Source organism: Gopherus evgoodei, chromosome 3, assembly GCF_007399415.2.
Source record: "Gopherus evgoodei ecotype Sinaloan lineage chromosome 3, rGopEvg1_v1.p, whole genome shotgun sequence".
NCBI lineage: Eukaryota > Metazoa > Chordata > Testudines > Testudinidae > Gopherus > Gopherus evgoodei.
The window spans coordinates 15709783-15725817 of record NC_044324.1 but is presented as its reverse complement, the minus strand read 5'-3'; the positions used below and the strand labels follow the sequence as shown (position 1 = coordinate 15725817).

Here is a 16035-nt window from a genome sequence, read left to right as displayed (position 1 = left end):
TTTCTGCGCACTGCCCTCGCCTTGAGCACTGACTCCACAGCTCTCATTGGCTGGGAACTGCGGTCAATGAGAGCTGCGGGACAGTGCCTGCGGGCAGGGGCAGCGAGCAGAGCTCCCTCCCCCTCCCGCCCCACCCAACTATGAGCCGCTGCCAGAGGGATTTGGCAGTCACTTTCAGGAACTGACCGGGATAAGCACCGTCCCCCTCACCCTCTCCCACACCCCAAACCCCTACTCCAGCCCACAGCCCGCCCCCAAACTCCCTCCCAGAGCCCACACCCCCTCTTGCACCACAACCCCCTGCCTCAGGCTCAGCCTGGAGCCCCCTCCCACACCCAAACTCCCTATCAGAGCCTGCACCCCCTCCCAGACCTCAACCCCCTGCCCCACCCCAGTGAAAGTGAGTGAGGGTGGGGGAGAGCAAGCGATGGAGGGAGAGGGACTGCAGTGAGTGGCGGCAGGGCCTTGGGGAAGGGGCGGGGCCTTGGGGAAGGGGCGGGGCAAGGGTGTTTGGGTTTGTGCCATTAGACAGTTGGCAACTCCAGGCTCCAATGTGCTGCAGTAATACAAATAATAAAAAGAGAAGGGGGGGGAAAGGTGGATGGGGATGCGGGTACAGGATCAAAACAAGGCATCCTTCGGGGGACACCAAGCATAGGAAACTGGACAAAGCCTGCTGCTCCGTGAAGGAGCCTAGGGACCCAGCAAATGCTACCCAGAGGAATTCTGTCTGGAAGCATCCACAGACACAGGATCGTTAAAGGACCCCAACATTCAAGGCGAACCCTCCTGCCCAGCCTCCTCCTCCTGTTCTGATGTATGGCCATTTTGGCCAGTGCCAGGTGGCCACTGAAGAGGTCACAAGAGTGCCAGATCAACAGCCCCAGAAACTGCAAACTTCTCTTTATCCACAGGGCAAGCAGCAGTAGTGAGAACTTCCCCCACACTGCCTCTAAGCAGGTCAGCTCTGACGGGAAAGAACCAGGTCTAGCGGTAAGAGAGGGAGTTGGTGTAGACACTTGTCCAGTGTGTGCTGGATGGTGACCTTCCAACTTATTATGCACAGACGACTTACCATCAGGTGGTAACATACACGGATCACTACTGACCTCAGCTTGACTAAAACCAGCAACGTAGAGAGGTCTCACTGCCACTGGCCTCAGCCATCAAGTTAGTTCCTCTCTTTAGAAAACTGCTTCAACCCACTGAGAATTATTTTCTCCCTTCGTTAATATCACCCTTGTCCCTATTTTTTTCCTCTTTTAACCTTAGAGAAGTGAAAAAAGCCCAATTCAGAGTTGGCCTTGTGTTCCTGATCAACAAGCAGGCTGCCTTAAGTTACATGATCCCTTTGCAGTTTTGAGGGCAGTCACAGGATTGATTTGACCAGCAGTAAAAGGACAGAACATTTATACTCTAAGCTTGTGCCAAGCCATAAAGAGTCTAGATAATGTAATCAGCTGGCTAGTGTATATATCTATTACTGCCCCCTACCTGCTGGAAAACATGTGATAGCTGTTGAAAACACATGACAGCTGTTAATCACATTGTTTGATGCCCTACAGCAGTGGTTTTCAACCTGTGGTCCACAGACTCCTAGCAGTCCACAGACTATAGAAGGGTTTTAAAAAGAACTAGATAAATTCATGGAGGTTAAGTCCATTAATGGCTATTAGCCAGAATGGGTAAGGAATGGTGTCCCTAGCCCCTGCTTGTCAGAGGGTGGAGATGGATGGCAGGAGAGAGATCACTACCTGTTAGGTTCACTCCCTCTGGGGCACCTGGCATCGGCCACTGTCGGCTGACGGGATACTGGGCTGAATGGAACTTTGGTCTGACCCAGTATGGCTGTTTTTACTATGTCTAAGATTACCAAAGGGGTCCACACCGCCATGCTAAAATCAGAACTGCTCAGATGTATGTCACAAGCCCTATACTGCTAAACACATAATGGAGATTTTCCTTTAGCACAAAAGACAAGGGCCTCTTTGAGCAGGAAACCTCAGTCCTGTCTTCTGCTGAAGTGAAGTTCCTAGTGACCACAGACTACAGTAGAGCGACAAACGGGAAGTGCTTAGGTGGACGCAGATCTATTACAATATGCAGAAGTATTAAGATCTGCCTCCCTCAGACCCTTAGAGATCTAGGGTAATGATGAATTACACTCCCTGTGATGTCATATGTTGATGAATGAAGACTATTCTACCCCAGTCTCCCCATTTCAGTGATAGGTTTGAGACCAGGCAGCAATATAATCCCTTGTAATTGATGAGCTCAGCTGTTTTCACCCTTAATATCTACATTATTTAATTGCATACATCCAAAGTCAGCACTTCCCCAGTGGGTAAAATATCCAGAAGACAAACCGGTCTGCTAGAGGGTTGTATTACCAGATCAGAAGAAGAAATGAGGATATTCACCCAACAGCTGTGACGAGTGAAGGGTATGCTTGTGTTCATTTTGGATAAAATGTGGTTTGCAGGGTGCTTATGCCTAGGGAAGCATGCTGTGGCTCACCACCCTGGGAACATCCTAGAGAAGGCCAGGGGGAGGGGGGCGAGCTCAACATGTGGAGTGGAGAACTATGGGCACGTGATGAGCAAATCCATATATGGAAAGGTTAAATATGATTGGATAGTGGTTTGTGTTATGTAAGTACCACCTGCTATAAAATAGCAATGGGAGGAGATCCCTGCTGGAGGGACTCTGCCTGATTTTTGTAGAAGGGGCTCTACCTTTGTGCACACTGAATAAAGCCTTGTTGAATTGAATCGAATTGAATCGCATCCAACTGAATCGCATCACATCCAAGTCCCTTGATTCTGCCCGGCATCTGACTCATTGGGAACCACAAAATCTCAACAAGAGGTCGGCTCCATTATAGGAAAATATCTATGATGAAAACATATCCTCATTGTTTTATTGTAGCTGTGCACTAGCAGCCATTTAGTTACAGCTGTGACATGACCTGTCCAATGTATACTCCTATTTCCAGGGCTTAGAATAACCTAGGGGTGAGGAGGGGAAAAACAAACAAACAAAAAACCACTCCACACTTTTTGAGGTTGAAATGTCTCCTGCTTATTCTCAGTCCAGAAACTAATTTCTTTTTGTTTTTAAAAGTTTGACAACTCTGCATCAGCCATGTCAATTCTTATCTGAATGTGTCGGTGACGGAGAGGATTTTTAACTAGTTAAAAGTTTTTAGTTCCTTTTGTTTTTTACAACACAGCAACTTGGTGGCACAGCTGAGAATAGGTTGCATGTACCTATTCAAACCATTAGAGAACATACTGCCTCTTTGCGGGGCAAAATATTTATTCTTTCTGTACTCCTTAAAAAGCCAGGTCACCTAGGAGCAAACATTTCTCGGTCTCAATTGAACTGAGTGTTCCCACACACCTCTGGTTTCGGTGGTGTCAGCTGGATTTAAAAGACAATGCGTGTCACCTCTGAAGTATTTCCATACTTCACTGTGCAAGTTCCTAATCGCTACAATATATTTTCATGTGTCTTCCATGGGAATTATGATCCAGTTTAATGTGGTGGATTTGTACACGTTTCCCCTTGAGTTTATGCAGCGAGAGCTACAGAATTAAATTTCTTTCACTTATGTAGATATAATTCACTCCAAAAGAAAACTCCAAGAAACTTACAAGCCTCTCAAAAGAAGGATTTACAACGGATTGTCCTCAGTCTTTTCCCTTAGCTGAGACAATATACAGTGGCGTAATTGTCTTTTAAGTAACTCCATAGTGGCACAGGGGACAATGCAACTGAAACCTTGCAAAGATCTATCTAGGTTTTAATCTTGCATTCAGGGGTTTAAATCCTACCACCACAGCCCCCCACAGGTGCCTGGGCCCCATTGAATCCAGAAGTAGCGGTTCAACAGAGCATGAGCCAGATGGCCCATGAGGAAGGAGGAGAGAAGGCAGCTGATATCAAAACAGGCCACACTCAGCTGAAGAGGAGTGAGCTAGGCAGAGATAGTTGCCTGTGGAGAAACAGGCACAAATGCAGCCACTGCTAAGCAGAAAGCTTGAGGGAAAGGTCCTGGAAAAGAGGAGAGGGAACTTTTAGGGATGAAGGGATTTGGAAAGAGAAGGGTTCATCTGAGCATGTGCAGGGGAGGTTTGAAGAGAGAGCGTATAGTTTTTTGTTTGTTTTTTTTTAAAAACCTAAGGGAAACATTTCAAGACAGGAACTTCAGCTGATTTTGCAGAACTGAGAGTGGTTTTGGCTTCTAAGATTTGGCTTGAAATGATTTTCAACAACAGATTTTTCTTTTCAAGGATTTGCACTCGATACATGTTACATTATTACAACCATTGGGATCTGCTTGGGCCCGATTATAACTGTCAGTTGCATACGATTCTTAATGCTTCAGCGGGAGTTACCAGTGCTGCCAACATCAAGTGTTCAAAAGACAAGTCAGGACCAAAATACAATGAAATTATTAAAAAAAAAAAAAAAGCGGGGGGCTCATTTTATTTGCCTTCTGGATTGAGCCTTGGGGAGGGATGTCACTTTTGTAGCTTTCCTCTGCAACCATGCACTTTTTGGTTGCGAGTTCAATCCTTGAGGGGGCCACCTAGCGATTTGGGGCAAAAATCAGTACTTGGTCCTGCTAGCAGAGGCAGGGGGCTGGATTCGATGACCTTTCAAGGTCCCTTCCAGTTCTAGGAGATAGGATCTCTCCAATAAGCATCAACTTTTTTTAGCTTTCCTTCGCAATCACGAGGGCTAAAAATAGAAGCTGAAAGTTTTGCATAGTCACAAGACTCCAGGAACTGGGACTCTAAAGAAAAAGAAAAAACAATCACAAGACTCACAATAAAATTGTGAGCAGTGGAAACACCAGGTTACACTTGAACACAGCAGCCAGAGTAATGTTTGGTTCACTCAGACACAATTGCATTGCTAGCAAGTTTGGGTGCAGCTTCCCCATCACATATTTATTTCTGACTCCATGGTATATCTTGGACCTCAGTCTGGACCTTATGTGTGTGGCAGAGGCAGGGTCAGAAACATTCAAAGTTGTGTAGCAAACTGCTTTTCTCCTCAGAAACTTGTTAAAGTGACTTTTTTAAAAACCAAGTTTGTTTACTCAGCATATTAAAACAAATTACCATCCTCACTCCATTCCCCCTCCACACCCTGAAAAAGATGGGAGAGGGCATTATCTTACTGAGGATTAGCCACTCAGAGTCTGGCTAAATCTTTCTTGTGAAGCCAAAATGAAAAACTTAATTCTTCCAAAAACAAGTTCTTCCCTCGACCTAGCTACCATCTGTCAGGGAGGCGGATTACCTACGCTGACAGGAGAACCCCACGTTGGCATAGATAATGTCTACACTGAAGAGCTATACTGGTGCAGCTATGCCACTGTAGCATTTTAAGTGTAGACGAGCCCTTACACCAGTGGTTTTCAACCTTTTTCCATTCACAGACCTTTAAAAGATTTCAAATGCCACTGCAGGCCCCTTTGGAAATCTTAGACATAGTCTGCAAACCCCAGGAGGCCATAGACCACAGACCACAAACCACTGTTCTATGATAACGATGACAACTTTTCGTGGACCCCTCAGGGTCTGCCAACCACAGGTTGCAACCCATTGCCTTAGGCTGACAGTCTGATCTGCGAGGTGCTTAATGCATCCTGAGAGAGACAGAGCACCAAGAACACTCAGCACCAGATAGTATCAGGTCCTTATACGAGTGGAACCGTTTTCTGCCAAAGTTTGTTAATGGCGCTCGTTACGTTCCCTTTCAGAACTTGCTGGTTATTGAATTTCTCTGACTTCTGAGACAATTCTGTTGTTTTTTAAACCATCTTCTAAAAAATTAGGGAGGGAGGACTTTAAAAGGATGGCAGCGCAGTAGGTATTAAATAAAACATAAACATCTCATCTATATTTAAAACTGGGTTTGATCTTTACTGTTTTCATTCCAACCTTCACATCTTGACTTGTAATTTTTTCTGTTGCTTTTGTGGGTTGGGTTCGGTTTTTTAAACATACTGCTTCAACTAATTTTTTGATCAATTATTAAAAACATTGCTCTCCTTTTTCATTCTCTGCTCCCAGCAGAAAGTGAAGCTAGAAAGAAAGATGAACTGGAAAGATTTTTTTAAAAAGAAATATTTTAAAAAATCCTACAATCCCAGGACAATAACAGCAAATATCTTTAATGATGGAAGTTACAGCTTTGCCCCCATCCTGAAATCAGACAAAAGACAGCAAACCCCCCTTTCTGGGGATCTGCCCAAGTGGATCTGATTACAGGATTGGTGGCATAATTTTTAAAAACAAATGTCTTGACCCTTCCCACACATTTTCTGCGTTGCTGTCAGCGTCAGTAATGCTGTAACAAATCTTTGGCCGCGCTGGAATATCATGAGCGCCACCGCACTCAGCACCGAGAACTTAATGGTGACAAGAAGGACAGGACTCAGATCTTTGTGTTCTCAAAGCACATGAGTGAAGGCAGTGTGAGAAACAAGAGCTAAAAGGAAATTTGTTACCATATGAATACAGCGCTAGTAGTGCTTGGTGCATGTTTTGCTACAGTCCTGCCAGAGAACCCACAATCTGAACAGACAACATACAGTCAAAGGAAGTGGGGTGGGACATAACAAAGAGTGCTGTGATTGACCAGCGAAGTTAAGCATACATCACTCACCCAGCGTCTACACTCGCACTGCGTCGACCTAAGTCTCTACATCACATGCGGAGCTACTATTATTGTGTCGCTGTAACAGGATGGTTAGATTGGCGGGAGACAAATTTGAGTGTAGACATTGGCATATCTCAGTCGATATCAGCGGACTTACATTGATCTAAGTTTGTAGCATAGACCAGACCTAATTCTGGTTGTTGGGTTAGTGTGTGGGTGGCTGGGGGTGTCAGTGGCCTGTGATATACAGATCAGACTAGATCAGGGTTCAGCAACCTTTCAGAAGTGCTGTGCCGAGTCTTCATTTATTCACTCTAATTTAAGGTTTCACGTGCCGGTAATATATTTTAATGTTTTTTGGAAGGTCTCTCTCTCTAAGTCTATATATATAACTAAACTATTGTTGTAATGTAAAATAAACAAGGTTTTCAAAATGTTTAAGAAGCTTTATTTAAAATTAAATTAAAACGTTGATCTTACGCCGCCGGCCAGCTCAGCCCGCTGCTGGTCTGGGATACTGTTCACCTAGGCCAGCAGTGGGCTGAGTGGAGCCTGCGGCCGGGACCCCAGTTGGGAAGGGTCTGGCAGTCAGAACCCCAGACTGGCAGCGGGCTGTGCGGGGCCAGCAGCCTGGACCCCAGACCAGCAGTGGGCTGAGCGGCTCAGCCCACTGCCGCTCAGGGGTTCCATCCACCGGCTCCTGCCAGCCGGGATCCCAGATGCCGGATCTGCTTAGCCCACTGCCAGTCTGGGGTCCTGGCCCTGCCCACATACAGTGGGTACCTGCCTTCTCCCTGGTTCTGGCCCATTCTCTTCCTCTCTCTGCACTCAGCTGAAGGTGGGAGTGGACTGAGCACAGGGCTGGGGGTGAAAGGTCTGGCCAGGAGGCAGAATGGGGGCAGGGCTCAGGGTTGGGGCAGGAAGTTTGGGTGTGGAGCGCTTACCTGGGCAACTCCCATTTGGTGTGAGGGGTGCAGGTGGGAATGTGGGCGGGGGTGTGCAGGTGCTTCTGTTTGGTGCTCAGGGTGCAGGGTGTAAGAGTCAGGATGTGCGGGGTGTAAAAGTCAGGATGTGAGGGGTGCATGGGGCATTGGGGGGCTGGGTATGTGGGGGGGTGCAGGTGTCAGAGCAGGGGGTGAAGGAGTCAAGCAGAGGGCTGGATGTATATGAGGGGGGTACAGGGCTCAGGGCAGAGGACTGGGTGTGTGTGCGGGGGGTCAGGGCAGAGGGCCGGAGGCAATATGCCCCTATTCCACCCCCCCTTCCCCAAGGCCCTGCCCCCGCTTCTTCTCTGCCTCCACAGGGAGCAGCGAGCACGCTGACTCTGCTCCTTCCCGACCCCCTCCCTCGCAAGGGCCATCAGCTAATCAGCCCGCAGGGAGGGAGGGACAGAGAGGCAGAGGAGGGGCAGGAACCCAGCACACTACGGGAAGAGACAGAGGAGCCGGCAGGACCAAGCTTCTGCCTTCTGCCCTCTGCCCCCGCGGAGGGGGGCGAGGGGCGGAGAAGAGAGGGACTCCGGCAGGCAGCAGCGTGCCTTTAAAAATCGGCTCCCGTGCCGTTTTTGGCACGTGTGCCATAGGTTGCCGACCCCTGGACTAGATGATCTGGAGGTCCCTTCGGGCCTTGTATTCTATGACTATGTTAGTTTCAAGATTTTATTTGATGTTTTAAAATTAAAGTATTGTTATTTAAGAGAGAATCTCCATTACCAGTTAGCAGTACAGAGTCTATGGCAGTGTGGAACAGTTCCAATTCCATCCAGTGGAGGATGGTAGTACACACACAGTGACCAATTCATTGCAATGCTCAGCACTCATATAGCACGTCACAATTTCAAAGCGCTAAAATTAATGGCCACAACTCCCAAGTAGTATTATTTCCCATTTAGTAATGGGAACTAAGGCACAGAGGGAAACTGACATGCCCCAAGGTCTCATAGCAAGTCAGTGAGAGAATCAAACAGAGCTCAAGAGTTCTTGGCTCCCAACCCTGCGTTCCACCCACACCTCTCGACAGGGTGTTAGACTAGCAAATGCACGTATGTCGGAATGAAAAAATTAACCGATTTCAATGTGAACCTTTCCAGGGCTCACACCCTGCACATGGATATCTGGGAGTCTGTGCATTCATAAAAAGAGCTGGAAGAGACACTGCCTCTTGAGTCTCCATAGCCAGCGTAGGATTGCTTCCAGCAACAGATTACTCAATGTTTTGTCCCGTCTAGTCTTAAACAATCCAAGCAATGGCGCTTCTACCACTTCCTTTGGGAGACTGGTCCACTGCCTACTAGGACTGAGTGTTACTAAGTTTAGGCTTGAATGGGCCAAATTCAGCATTAGCGTAATTCCATTGATGTCAATTCCATTCAGCACAAGGGACACGTTTTCTGGTTACTGGGCCAAACTCAGAGCTGGCACAGAGTAGGGTAAGCACAGAGTGGTCCCCACACGCACCACCTCTCTCTGTAGCAGTTGCAAGAACAAAGCTGCACCCTGTTGCATCCAGACCCAGTTGTGTCTCCTAGCTGGACCTGCTGAGTGAAGATAAACGTCAACTCGCTCAATCCCACTGCAGATGACTTGATGCAAGTCCCTCCCCTCCACCTCAGGCACTTGGCTGGCAAGACCGAACTATTCAGGCAATGCATGGATGTGGTCTAGATGGCAGCTCCAAGGCACCAGGTGAGCCCTATGCATTACTAACTACAGAGTTAGAACTGGGAAGCTGGGCTAAGAGTGCAGAGCCAGGACCTTGCTGAGCCACAGGCCAGGACTCTATGCTACATGCACAGGTCACTTGCCTGCTCCTCTGTGCAGACTGGCCTCCCCCAGGCTAATTCATCACCCACCTTTGGAAGGAGATTTGAGATGCACCTGGAGGAGTCTCTCCCCCTTGGCCCAGTACTCGCACCAAATCCCCACTTAAAATGCACTTTTCCAGGAGCCATTCCTTCCTTATTCTCCTCTCTGATGAGCTCACCATACCCTCTTCACCCACTTCACTCCAGCCAGGCCATCTGACGCAGCACCCCAGTCATAGGAGCAGAGGAAATGCCCTGTAGATAGCCCTCTGCTCTGATCTACGTCAATAGCCTGTTCTGACAGTGGCCAGAACCAGCTGCTTCCAAGGACAGTGCAAGAAGCCCTGAAGCAGCCAGCTAGGGAATAATCGGCCTACCGGGAAAGCTCCTTCCTGACCTTCACAGTTAGAGTTTGGCTTCTGCCCTGAAGCATAAGGGCTCGATGTCCTTTTTTCACTCCTGCCTCTCTGCCTTCTTCTATGCAACGTCCTTTGCATGAGCAACCTCCCTGTCCAGCCCCGCCCTCGCCTGGGCCCTTTCCTCCTCTGAGTCTCTATTTCAAACATACTTCTTCCAGCAAGCTGGCCCACCCCAACCCTCCCCTCAGCAGGTGGCTGACATCCCCTAGCTTGAAACAAAACTGTTGCTTTTTGCTGCCTCCTTCACATCATCTACCTGGACTGGAAGGGACCATGCCTTTTTCTGTGTCCGAGCATCAACAGTGCCATACAAATAGATAACCTGCGTCTCCTACATTGCACAGGCTCTTGTGGATAGGAGATGTCTTGGACTCTGTCTTGCAGGACCAGCACCGTGCACCTTGAGGGTGCCATGTAAATGATTTCTAGAAAGGTTTCCAGCCCGGAAGCAGAGCGTCCTCACTCTGACTTCCCCTTCTGCTGGCTCCTGCGCTGGCAGCCCTGCTCGAGTGGGGGAGGCACATTCCAGTGCTCTGCGGGAGTTCAAAGCTTGTGCAGACTCCAGCTTCCGGACCTGGCCAGGTCCTGCAGTGGTGGGCCTGGCACAGGAACATCTTTAAATCTTGCCAGAGAAAGGTGCCAGCTTCTTTGCTTTATAGCATCCACTGCACCAAACCCTCGCCAGCACACCCAGCCCTGAATGGAATATAACAGCTATCACCAGTAATCACACTTGGCGCTTACACGGCCCCTTTCAGCTCAGGGTCTAATTGCTTTACGGACACTCCTGTAGAGGCTGTGTTGTATCAGGATCCTGCAGCCAGCAGGAGGTCAGCAAGTTGGTTTTAAAAAGTGAGGCAGGGGGAGGAAGAGTGAAGGAAGAGCCTCCCTAAGACAGAATGCAGCTTCCTCAGGGGACAGGGAAGAAGCTTGTTCAGCTGATTTTGTTTAAGACAATAAGAGACTGGAAACAAGTTTAAAGGAAGATACTAGGTTGGAGCATTTGCCCTTGCAGTGAGCCCCCGCTGCCTGATGTGGTGGGAAAGATAAACAAATCAACCATGTGTTTCATGATGTAAGCGTCTGTCCTATTTCTGTTCTCGACAAAGTCCCCTTTTCTCTTTTTTTTTTTAAATGCTGCTCTTTCTCGGTGCTTTCTCACAGCTCTACAATTGAAAAAAAAAAATCCTCAGGTAATGTCTTGTTAATAAGGCATGAGGCTTCTTCCAAATCTATCACCTCCAGATCTGGAGTTACAGGCGTAATGTGCAGAGAGTACTGCGCCAGCATGGGGGATGAGGGGAAAAGGCAGAAGACTGCACTGACAGTGCAAAAGTCGGAGTTATGATTTTAGAAGCAGTATTATCTTCACTGAAAACAAATTGCATGTGCCCTAATAGTCCGCGTTCCAGCATGAGGAATTCACATGACAAGGAGATATAGATACCAATAAAAAGTGATGTGCAGGAGGAGGGAGATCTTGAAACACCCGGATTCAAGCAAAAGGAAATTTGGGATAATTTCTCCATCCTCTCCTCTCTGGACATTGCGAAACCATCCCTGCCAGGAAGGGCTTCTCTACACCTCAAAAATGATTGCAAAGATCAAATTTTCCTTGCCTGCCAAATAGCCCAGATTGCACCAAATGGCAAGATTCTTTTAAAAGTAAGATTTACCCGGGGAAGGGTTCACTTGGGTTTGACTGCAACGTGACTGACTGCCATTCCCTTACATTGAAGTGCTGTGCGATACCATCAATATACTCACAGACTTTAAGGTCAGAAGGGACCATTAAGATCATCTAATCTGACCTCCTGCACAACGCAGGCCACAGAATCTCACCTACCCACTCCTGTAACAAACCGCTAACCTATGTCTGAGTTACTGAAGTCCTCAACTTGTGGTTTGAAGACCTCAAGCTGCAGAGACTCCTCCAGCAAGTGACCCATGCCCCACGCTGCAGAGAAAGGCGAAAAACCTCCAGTGCCTCTGTCAATCTGCTCTGGAGGAAAATTCCTTCCCGACCCCAAATATGGCAATCGGCTAAACCCACTGGACCAAAACCAGGGCTTGGCAATGGGGTTGCAATTCTGAAGTTCCCCAAACTCCAGGTATTCACTTTGACCCAAGCTTAATTTGACCCAGCATTTGGTGATGGGTGCTGGTGGTTTTTTAAAACCAGAAACAAATTCCGAACTGCTCCAGGATTCACAATTGTGGGGGGAAGGGGCAGACAGGAGCCTTACGCTGCCATGTAAGAAAATATCAACGATCTCCGATCTGAAAAGGATGTTGCTGCTTGATCTTTCTTTAAAATATATAACGATATGAGAGTAGGGCAACAAACTGCGGGCTTTCCCTCACAGCTATGGGGGTACCAGACACACTCCCAGAGCGCCATGCACTGTTGATATATTGTATATGTGGGGAACTAGCTCCTATCAGTGTTTGGCTTTTCCCATTACACACACACACACACACACACAAAGTTGTGCACAGGCCCCCTGTGATAGCTACACGAACAGAAAAGGGAGTGTTGGGAAGGGAGTTAGGAGGCTGCTCCCAGTTCTAGGAGAGGGGTTCTGCTCAGAGCAGCCCGCTGCGGCCGGGCAGGAACAAGGAAGCGGGTTTGCAGAGAGGCAGCGCACGCACCGCTCCCGCGGGTTTCACGCGGTGCAGCTGTGGGTGGCGCAGCCCCGGAGTGAGATTTCAGGCCCGCGGCTGCGGTGTCTCCGCGTGCTTCGCTTCCCCGGGCCGGCTGACAGCCGCCAGCACAAAGAAACACGCGAGCTCGCAGCGCGGATCGGGGCAGAGCGGATTTCGCGTGGGACGTTTCCCTGCCTTTGGGGCTCGTGCGTGGCTTGGAGTTACACGACAAAACACGACCCCCCCCGGGAAGATCGCAGCTGCCAGCCTAACTCCCGCACACGCCTGGACTCGCTGCCCATCCAGCCTGTGACCAGCGCGCAGGCTCCCGCAGGGGACCGGGACACCCGCCTGGGCGTGCGCCCTGACACGGACACACACGAGCGTGCAACAAGCCCGAGTTCTTTACCTCCGCGCTCCGGCCCCCGCAGACACACACGAGCCAGCCTCCCGCGTCTGCCCTGTTCCTGCGGGGGGTGTTTTGCAAGCGAGCCCTATGCCCAGCTATGCCCACCCCCGTCAGCCTCTGACAACAGCTCCTGCTCTGTGCAAAGCAGTCAGGGATCCCCCCCTCGCGCAATCCTCTGACGGGAGGATAAACCCGATCGCAGCTCAGCCTGCCAAACAAACCAACCCGCGCCCAATTCCTCCTCTCCCACCCTCCGGGAGCTGCTGGGAGAGAGGGGAAGGAGCCATGTCTGGACAATCCCAGCCTCAAAAGTACTACAGCCTAGCCCGCTTCCAGCCCTTACCTGCCGGCCGCGGGGGCCAGGGGCCCGGGGGCGAAGTTTGCAGGGAGTTGCACGCGCGGGGGAGGCTCGCGCCGCGTTCCCCCGCCCCGGCTCTCAGCTGCCTTGCAGCAGCAGCAGCATTGTGAAAGGATCCCGGGGTGCAGAGCCCGAGTGAGCAGCAGCCACCAGGGCCATGGTGCATTGTGGGAAGCAGCGCTAAAAAGTGAGGGGAACGCGACTCCTGGTGGAGATGCGGGGTGGGTGAGTGGGTGGGCAGAGGACAAGTTGCACAGAAGAGGGTTGATGGCTGCGAGGGTTGGGGAGGGGCAATCGCATGGGCCCTTCCTGAGAGGGGACCCTCCCCCAGACACCTTCCTCTCGGCCTCTGTCTGATCTATGCAGAACAGCTTCCATGGTCAGACCCACCTGGTGAATGCATCAGGAGGGCAGCTCTGGCAAACAGCACCCCCTTCCAGAGTGCTGAGGCTTTAGCATGAGCAGCTGTTTCCAGGCCTGGATAGGGTGACCAAACTGCAAGTGTGAAAAATCAGGACAGGGGGTGGGGGGGTAATAGGAGCCTATACATGAAAAAGACCCCAAAATCAGGACCGTCCCTATGAAATCAGGACATTTGGTCACCCTAGGCTTGGCTGTGTTATACCATTGCAGCTGCTGGGGGGTTCGGGTTAGAAGCTTTGGAGGTACCACATTCAGGGCAAAGGAGGCATCAGCCCGACTGAGGAAAGATGTGCCCCTCATAGGGTGACTGTATTTCCTTAAACTGAAAACGGGACAGCGGGTGAGTGGCAACACCAGGCATCTCAGGAGAGCCTGGTGCTCTCTGGTTTCACCACTCGCCTGAGCCCCACCGCTCAGAGCTGGCCCGAGCCCCGCTCAAGCAGGGCTGTCAGCCTGAACTGACGTTACAGATGTCATGACCTTTTTTTGGCAAAACTGGGTATTTTTGTCCTATTGGCTCTTGTCCAAATGTTTCTCTGCACACACACACACCCCCAAGGCAATAGCAAATGGGACAAATACCCAGTTTTGCGTGCGCACACACACACACACACACACACACAGTCATGGTGTCTGGGACAAAGCTTAAAAAGGGGACTGTCCCAGCCAAAACGGGACATATGGTCACCCTGGCCCCCCCAGGTCAAACTGGAGAAAGGCATAGTCTGGACTAACTATGATTATTTGTATTACAGTAGCACTTAAAAGCCCCAATCAAGACCGTCATGCCATTGTTGCACACTCCATATGTACACACAGTAAGAGACAGTTCCTTCCCTGAAGAGTTTATACATCTAAATAGACTGGACAGACAAAGAAGTAAGTGGTGGTATTAAAACTGATGGAGAAGTTTATGTTGAAATTGTTTTCTGGTGGAAAATGGACTCTTTGCAACAATGCAATTTTCTGCAGGAAAATTTAGATTTTCTGTCAGGAAGTGCAAACTGAGGGCTCCCCAGCTGCCCACCTGGAAAGCTCTTGTTAATTTAATCTTCTGGCTGCAGGGATAAAGTGTAAGTGACAAGAGCCTTCCAGGCAGGAAGAAAGCTGAAAAATTCTGTTTCCTGTCTCCTGAAACTGATTTTTTCTGAAAATCCCTTCCTGCAAAAAAATTTCAAATTTTTGACTTTTCATCCCAATTCAAGATGAAAAAAATCTGTCAAACGTGCCAGATTCTTCACACAACAAGATTTCTATTTCCCAGACAACTATGATCATCATCCCCATTTCACAGGTGAGGAACTGAGGTCCAGAGAAATTAAGTGATTTGCCTAAGATCACCTGTAGAAGAGCTAGGAATTGAAGTCCTCCCCCCACTATATCTCAGATCAGTCCCTTCACCCCAAGGCCATCCTTCCTCTTGCAGGTTCATTCTGCTTGACAGGCTTTTTTTTTTTTAAATCTCCAGCACCAACAAAGATTCTGACTCTCAAAGAAACCAGGATGAAAAATTGAGATGCAAACTTTCAGGTTTCTGCAACTAAAGCTAGGTACTCTCCTTCACAGACAGCCAAACTCTGCTGAGGTCCTAGCTAGAGAAAGTCAGTCGCAAGGTCTCCGTTTGTCTCACAGTTGGTGCTGCTAAGTCAATAGCATTTTGGATGAAAAGCTTGGTCATCCACTTCTTTCCCTTCTGTGGATCATCAGGAGAATAACCCCCAGCTGTGCCGGAAATTCCCTCAGATATTGACTTGTGAGCTCCCAGTTGTTTCTGGTCAGCTCTCAGACACTCCACTGAAATCTGATACAAGAGGAAAATACTCCAGGTTTTCTCTTTGCACTCAGATGGAGTTTTCTGAATAACTCTTCTGCCCTGATGTGCAGTTATTCTGCCCCTGCAGAGAAGAGTCCAGCTATCATAGATGTCAGCAAGGTCAGCTGAGCTTGTCACCCAGCACCAATTGCTGAAAGGCAAGAGTGAATTGCTGAGGACTCAGGAAAACCTGCTCTTCTGCTCTCCATTTGAAGAGTTGAGTTAGCACTTTTGCCTTGCTGCAGTGCGAAAGTGCTGGTGAAGGAAACTTGTCACACAGCAAGGCAAGAAGTCCAGAATGCATAGGACGGACAGCCTTTCATGAAGTTCACAGCTTCATTAAGGACGTGACAAAGCTTTTAGGGGCATTTCTACAGCAGCCAGAGCTTGGCAGTGTGTCAGAGAGAGACAGTAGCTGTGATGCTTTGGATCTCTGTGAAGATCTATGCTATTTTTACCTGGCACTGCCTGGGCACCATCTGTGCA

General features: G+C 49.1%; 1 protein-coding gene across 2 annotated transcripts in view; it reads right to left on the bottom strand.

The window, feature by feature from the left end:
* The window catches only part of EXTL3 (exostosin like glycosyltransferase 3), a 242982-nt gene extending 229532 nt beyond the window's left edge, over positions 1–13450 (bottom strand). For both annotated transcript variants that reach the window (XM_030555170.1, XM_030555176.1), the window contains exon 1: positions 13299–13450. The gene's annotated coding sequence lies outside the window, so the exon portion shown is untranslated. The remainder of the gene's footprint in view (positions 1–13298) is intronic.
* Between the last annotated feature and the right edge of the window lie 2585 nt (positions 13451–16035).